General features: G+C 42.4%; 1 long non-coding RNA gene across 1 annotated transcript; it reads left to right on the top strand.

Annotated features, from left to right (window-relative positions):
- Positions 1-979: 979 nt before the first annotated feature.
- LOC117533426 lies at positions 980-6,879 on the top strand. The gene is made up of 2 exons (XR_004567053.1): positions 980-1,109; positions 5,775-6,879. It is a non-coding gene; the product is annotated as an uncharacterized LOC117533426 (long non-coding RNA).
- The last annotated feature ends 777 nt before the right edge of the window (positions 6,880-7,656 follow it).

The raw sequence follows: 7,656 nt of genomic DNA, 5'->3' as shown, positions 1-7,656 counted from the left end.
CTTCTTGTGGTCGTGTTGCCCCTTTTCAGAGCTGTCGTTGTAGGTATTTTCTGTGTTAGGTGTCTCTTTGAAGTCATGTTATGTCTCTGTGTGTCTCGTTGTGGTTGTTAGCCTTTTCCATAGCTCTTGTGGGTCTCTTTGTGCTTTATGTTGTGTTTCTTTCTGGTCGTTTTGTCTCCCCGAGGTTGTTTCGTGGCTTTTGAAGTCATTTTGTGTCTCTTGTAGTTTCAATTTGTGTCTGAGCCATCGTCTGTTGTCTCTATAAGGTTGTTGGTCGTCTCTTGCGGTTGTGATGTGCTGGACCTGGAGCGGGTGTTGGTACGGACCTCCAGGGATCTGAAAATGTAGTCTTTGTGTGGCTGGTTGTGTAGAAGGTTAAACAGCGGCAGAGTATGAGTTGATAGGGAGATTCTCTACAGAGATTTAAAACGTTTGAGTCTATTGGAACATTGGCACAGAGATTTAAAGGGTGTGTGTTTGTAATACTTTCTGGTTCTTAGTGGTTGTGTGTCTCTTCTAGTGGCTTTGTGTTGTGCTTGTGGTCTTTCGCCCCTTTTTATAGATGTTGTTCCTTTTGTGAATATATTCAGTTGTAATTTTGGTCGTTTTTAGGTAGTTTTGAAAGTATCTTTGTGGTTGTTAACCTTTCATAGCTCTTCTGGGTCTCTTGTGTGCTCATGATGTGTTTCTTTGAGGTCATTTCGTGTCCTTTAGCGGTCCTTTTTGTGAGTGAGGCTGTTTGGCGTCCTCTTTGAGGTCACTGTTGTTCTCTCTTCAAAGACATGTTGTGTCTCTTTGTAGTCTGTTGTGTGTTACGTTCTCTGTATTTGTGGTTGTAATGCCCCTTATCGTAGTTGTTGTGGGGTGACACGTATCTGTGTCCTGAACCAATTGTTTGTGTTTCTCCTTCAACCCGTCTCTGTGTTTGTGCAGGACGATGCTGTCCAAGGATAAGAAGCCGGACGAGAAGAGTCAAAGAGGTCGTCCCGCCCCGAGCAGAAAACCCCAACTGTTCTCGGCGATGCTGAAGATGTCGCAGCAGCAAGGACTCCAGGGAACCTTCAGCACTCGTGAGGAAGACCTTCAAAACCTCTGAAGGCACCGCAGAGGTGAGGGCAAGCATGACAGCTTTATATATATACTTGGTCTTCCCTTCAGTGTTTACTTCCTGTCTGTCTTCTTCTGCTGTTCCCTTTAGTGTTTACTTCCTGTCTGTCTTGTTCTGCTGTTTACTTCCTGTCTGTTTTCTTCTGCTGTTCCCTTAAGTGTTCACTTCCTGTCTGTCTTCTTCTGCTGTTCCCTTTGGTGTTTACTTCCTGTCTGTCTTCTTCTGATGTTCCCTTTAGTGTTTACTTCCTGTCTGTCTTCTTCTGCTGTTCCCTTTAGTGTTTACTTCCTGTCTGTCTTCTTCTGCTGTTCCCTTTAGTGTTTACTTCCTGCCTCTCTTCTTCTGCTGTTCCCTTTAGTGTTTACTTCCTGCCTCTCTTCTTCTGCTGTTCCCTTTAGTGTTTACTTCCTGTCTGTTTTCTTCTGCTGTTCCCTTTAGTGTTTACTTCCTGCCTCTCTTCTTCTGCTGTTCCCTTTGGTGTTTACTTCCTGTCTGTTTTCTTCTGCTGTTTCCTTTAGTGTTTACTTCCTGTCTGTCTTCTTCTGCTGTTCCCTTTAGTGTTTACTTCCCGTCTGTTTTCTTCTGCTGTTCCCTTCAGTGTTTACTTCCTGTCTGTCTTCTTCTGCTGTTCCTGTAGTGTTTACTTCCTGTCTGTCTTGTTCTGCTGTTCCCTAGTGTTTACTTCCGTCTGTTTTCTTCTGCTGTTCCCTTAAGTGTTCACTTCCTGTCTGTCTTCTTTTCTGCTGTTCCCTTTGGTGTTTACTTCCTGTCTGTCTTCTTCTGATGTTCCCTTTTAGTGTTTACTTCCTGTCTGTCTTCTTTCTGCTGTTCCCTTAGTGTTCACGTCCTGTCTGTCTTCTTCTGCGTGTTCCCTTTACGTGGTTTACTTCCTGCCTCTCTTCTTCTGCTGTGTCACCTTTAGTGTTTACTTCCTGCCTCTCTTTCTTCTGCGGTTCCCTTTAGGGTTTTACTTCCTGTCTGTTTGCTTCTGCGGTTCCCTTTAGTGTTTACTTCCTGCCTCTCTTCTCTGCTGTTCCCTTGGGGTGTTTACTTCCTGTCTGTTTTCTTCTGCTGTTCCCTTTAGTGTTTACTTCCTGTCTGTCTTCTTCTGCTGTTCCCTTTAGTGTTTACTTCCCGTCTGTTTTCTTCTGCTGTTCCCTTCAGTGTTTACTTCCTGTCTGTCTTCTTCTGCTGTTCCCTTTAGTGTTTACTTCCTGTCTGTCTTGTTCTGCTGTTTACTTCCTGTCTGTTTTCTTCTGCTGTTCCCTTAAGTGTTCACTTCCTGTCTGTCTTCTTCTGCTGTTCCCTTTGGTGTTTACTTCCTGTCTGTCCTTCTTCTGATGTTCCCTTAGTGTTTACTTCCTGTCCTGTCTTCTTCTGCTGTTCCCTTTAGTGTTCACTTCCTGTCTGTCTTCTTCTGCTGTTCCCTTTAGTGTTTACTTCCTGCCTCTCTTCTTCTGCTGTTCCCTTTAGTGTTTACTTCCTGCCTCTCTTCTTCTGCTGTTCCCTTTAGTGTTTACTTCCTGTCTGTCTTCTTCTGCTGTTCCCTTTAGTGTTTACTTCCCGTCTGTTTTCTTCTGCTGTTCCCTTCAGTGTTACTTCCTGTCTGTCTTCTTCTGCTGTTCCCTTTAGTGTTTACTTCCTGTCTGTCTTGTTCTGCTGTTCCCTTCAGTGTTTACTTCCTGTCTGTTTTCTTCTGCTGTTCCCTTAAGTGTTCACTTCCTGTCTGTCTTCTTCTTCTGTTCCCTTTGGTGTTTACTTCCTGTCTGTCTTCTTCTGCTGTTCCCTTTAGTGTTTACTTCCCGTCTGTCTTCTTCTGCTGTTCCCTTTAGTGTTTACTTCCTGTCTGTCTTGTTATTATGTTCCCTTTAGTGTTTACTTCCTGTCTGTCTTCTTCTGTTGTTCCCTTTAGTGTTTACTTCCCGTCTGTCTTCTTCTGTTGTTCCCTTTAGTGTTTACTTCCTGTCTGTCTTGTTATTATGTTCCCTTTAGTGTTTACTTCCTGTCTGTCTTCTTCTGTTGTTCCCTTTAGTGTTTACTTCCCGTCTGTCTTCTTCTGTTGTTCCCTTTAGTATTTACTTCCTGTCTGTCTTCTTCTGCTGTTCCCTTTAGTGTTTACTTCCTGTCTGTCTTGTTCTTCTGTTCCCTTTAGTGTTTACTTCCTGTCTGTCTTCTTCTGCTGTTCCCTTTAGTATTTACTTCCTGTCTGTCTTGTTCTGTTGTTCCCTTTAGTGTTTACTTCCCGTCGGTCTTCTTCTGCTGTTCCCTTTAGTGTTTACTTCCTGTCTGTCTTGTTCTTCTGTTCCCTTTAGTGTTTACTTCCTGTCTGTCTTCTTCTGTTGTTCCCTTTAGTGTTTACTTCCCGTCTGTCTTCTTCTGTTGTTCCCTTTAGTGTTTACTTCCCGTCGGTCTTCTTCTGCTGTTCCCTTTAGTGTTTACTTCCTGTCTGTCTTGTTCTTCTGTTCCCTTTAGTGTTTACTTCCTGTCTGTCTTCTTCTGTTGTTCCCTTTAGTTTTTACTTCCCGTCTGTCTTCTTCTGTTGTTCCCTTTAGTGTTTACTTCCTGTCTGTCTTCTTCTGTTGTTCCCTTTAGTGTTTACTTCCTGTCTGTCTTCTTCTGCTGTTCCCTTTAGTGTTTACTTCCTGTCTGTCTTGTTATTCTGTTCCCTTTAGTGTTTACTTCCTGTCTGTCTTCTTCTGTTGTTCCCTTTAGTGTTTACTTCCCGTCTGTCTTCTTCTGCTGTTCCCTTTAGTATTTACTTCCTGTCTGTCTTGTTCTGTTGTTCCCTTTAGTGTTTACTTCCTGCCTGTCTTCTTCTGCTGTTCCCTTTAGTGTTTACTTCCTGTCTGTCTAATCCTGCTGTTCCCTTTAGTGTCTACTTCCTGTCTGTCTTGTTCTGCTGTTCCCTTTAGTGTTTACTTCCCGTCTGTCTTCTTCTGCTGTTCCCTTTAGTGTTTACTTCCTGTCTGTCTTGTTCTTCTGTTCCCTTTAGTGTTTACTTCCTGTCTGTCTTCTTCTGCTGTTCCCTTTAGTATTTACTTCCCGTCTGTCTTCTTCTGCTGTTCCCTTTAGTATTTACTTCCTGTCTGTCTTGTTCTGTTGTTCCCTTTAGTGTTTACTTCCCGTCTGTCTTGTTCTGTTGTTCCCTTTAGTGTTTACTTCCTGTCTGTCTTGTTCTTCTGTTCCCTTTAGTGTTTACTTCCTGTCTGTCTTCTTCTGGTGTTCCCTTTAGTGTTTACTTCCCGTCTGTCTTCTTCTGTTGTTCCCTTTAGTGTTTACTTCCTGTCTGTCGCCTTCTGCTGTTCCCTTTAGTGTTTACTTCCTGTCTCTCTTCTTCTGCTGTTCCCTTTAGTGTTTACTTCCTGTCTGTCTTGTTCTTCTGTTCCCTTTAGTGTTTACTTCCTGTCTGTCTTCTTCTGTTGTTCCCTTTAGTGTTTACTTCCCGTCTGTCTTCTTCTGCTGTTCCCTTTAGTATTTACTTCCTGTCTGTCTTGTTCTGTTGTTCCCTTTAGTGTTTACTTCCCGTCTGTCTTCTTCTGCTGTTCCCTTTAGTGTTTACTTCCTGTCTGTCTTGTTCTTCTGTTCCCTTTAGTGTTTACTTCCTGTCTGTCTTCTTCTGTTGTTCCCTTTAGTGTTTACTTCCCGTCTGTCTTCTTCTGTTGTTCCCTTTAGTGTTTACTTCCTGTCTGTCTTCTTCTGCTGTTCCCTTTAGTGTTTACTTCCTGTCTGTCTTGTTCTTCTGTTCCCTTTAGTGTTTACTTCCTGTCTGTCTTCTTCTGCTGTTCCCTTTAGTGTTTACTTCCCGTCTGTCTTCTTCTGCTGTTCCCTTTAGTATTTACTTCCTGTCTGTCTTGTTCTGTTGTTCCCTTTAGTGTTTACTTCCTGCCTGTCTTCTTCTGCTGTTCCCTTTAGTGTTTACTTCCTGTCTGTCTTCTTCTGTTGTTCCCTTTAGTGTTTACTTCCCGTCTGTCTTCTTCTGCTGTTCCCTTTAGTATTTAGTTCCTGTCTGTCTTCTTCTGCTGTTCCCTTTAGTGTTTACTTCCCGTCTGTCTTCTTCTGCTGTTCCCTTTAGTATTTACTTCCTGTCTGTCTTGTTCTGTTGTTCCCTTTAGTGTTTACTTCCTGCCTCTCCTCTTCTGTTGTTCCCTTTAGTGTTTACTTCCTGTCTGTCTTCTGCTGCTGTTCCTTAGAGCGTCCTTAGCAAAGGTTTGCTATCGATAAATAGCATATTGTTAGAAACTCTCCCTGGTCTCTGGCTTGAGCTTGAACCTCAGGATCCATGTATCTGTGATCCTCTCCAGAATGGAAGTAGTCATCACATACAGAGCATCAACTAGTTCCTGAGCAGTGTCCTTCACATGCTGATATCCAAGAGAGGGAGTTACACAGTCACAAGATGGAGGAATAGAAAGCAGTATTCAATGTTTACTTCAGATTAGCTCCACGTCAGAAATGAGCATGCTTGATGTCTCTCTCCATAGAGGCTGAATCATCATGTTAATCACATAGCTATCATCTGCCTCAAACAGTCCTGATGCTCTTCTAGGTCATCACACATCCTGTCATGTTCACAGCTACAGTTGGGATACCTTTGTTATCATGTGACTCTCATGTTGGAGGAGGACATTCAGTATTTTCCCAACACTTTCTATGCTTCTTTCTGCAGGTTTCTCAGATGCCCCCCCCCTCCCCGGTTCACCGGCGCTCTCCGATCCCTCGCATCACGGTGCAGGACGGAGAGGACGCCGTGTCGGAGACGCCCTCCATCACCATCCGGATGACTCCCCGGCTTCAGGGCGAGGAGACGCTGTCTGTGGAGGTGCCCTGAGGCAAAGACTCTGCTTCCCACAATGCATTTCAGCAACCTTCAGGGAAGAGACGTGGCATGCAGACCGCAAGAGGAAGACTACAAACCCCAGTGCATCATGGTCTCTGTGTGTAAACTGCTTCTTCTTCTTCCTCCTTTTTTGGCCCCTTTGGATTTCGTGTATCAGTAAAACTGATGAATTGATGGAAAATCATCTAAAGGGTGTTTTACTTTTCTTAACTTACTGAATTTGTGGGCGCTTCTCATCGTTTGATCAAAGATGAATTAAGGAAGGATTACTTTGTGAAATTAGCGTCAGTTTTTCAATTGATGCAAATATGTTCTGCATTTAATGGTTTAGTGATAAACTGAACATCAAATGTTAAATGAACACATAGACTTCCTCTTGATCATTTACTGCTTTGCTTACAGAGTACATTTGAAATATTCTTCTCATATATTTCTGGGTTTCTCATAAATCTACCTCTAAAATCTCAGAGTATTGACTTATATATGTTTCTCATTCATTTACTACGTTCAAATCAGGGAATACTTGTAAATGTACCACAACAACCTCAGAGAATATAGAATGTTTTTTTAGAGTTATTTTTCCGACTTTAACCTCAGGGGATATTCAAGTGTTCGTCTCGTAAATGTACTTATTTGATCTCAAGGAATTGTCCCGTAGTTTCTTGTGAAATGTTTACTTTAACCTTGTAATGTTGCTGCCCCCCCCCCCCAATCCGTAAATTGTCATTTTATATTTCACGTAAATTGGCCCGAATTTTGCGTTTCAAGAGGTCACATCTTCTTCCAGGGTCAATGCTTATCAACAACTTTTCTAACTCATCTTGCTCGTGTTACAGGGACAGCAATGCATGAAAACACTCTATTACAGCTACATGTAAGCAAAACGTTGATATGCAGTATGTGAAATAATAAAACGTTTTTTACCAAACTCAAATTTTCGTCCCTCGTGTTTCTGTTTAAAATGACGTGCACTCGGCAAGTCGTGTGCAAACATTTTCATCGACCTTTAGAGTTGTTCAGACTTTAGCTTACGAGTCCAAATCACATTTTTCCTATTATTGTGGCACCACTTGAATGCAGCATTAACATCAAAGCATGAATGTAATGCTGAATCAGCCACAGGTTTGTTTACCTAAAACAAATGAAAGAGAGCACTTCAGCTGAAACAGGGTTTGATCAATATGTTTATGAAACTCCATTTCCCAGAATCCCTTCTGTTCTCAGCACTGTGGCCTTCTTTGAGGTGATTATATTCAACAGCAGCTTCAGTTTGAAAGTGGTAATGAGGATGTAGACGTATACGTTTGTTGATTTTATTGCACATAATCACATCTGCATCATCTGTAAATGTTTTAATAATAAATACAAATAAGAATGATATAACATAAGTGCTCGGGAGTGCGGATACGATCGATTTCTTCCTGTTTCCACTGCTCAATAACTAACAGACTGAGCTCTGATGGCTTTTAATGATTTCATTCTGCTGTATCTAGGTCAGTGTGTGTGTGTGCGTGTGTGTGTGTGCGTGCGTGCGTGCGTACGTGCGTGCGTGCGTGCGTGCGAATCAATCAATCAATCAATGTTTATTTATAGCCCAATATCACAAACGTTACATTTGTCTCAGTGGACTTCACAGTTTGTACAGAATATCAGTATGACAATACGACACCCTCTGTCCTTAGACCCTCTGTCCTTAGAACCTCTCTCCTTA

The sequence above is a fragment of the Gymnodraco acuticeps genome, unplaced genomic scaffold, assembly GCF_902827175.1.
Source record: "Gymnodraco acuticeps unplaced genomic scaffold, fGymAcu1.1, whole genome shotgun sequence".
NCBI lineage: Eukaryota > Metazoa > Chordata > Actinopteri > Perciformes > Bathydraconidae > Gymnodraco > Gymnodraco acuticeps.
This window is presented reverse-complemented; position numbering and strand designations above follow the sequence as displayed.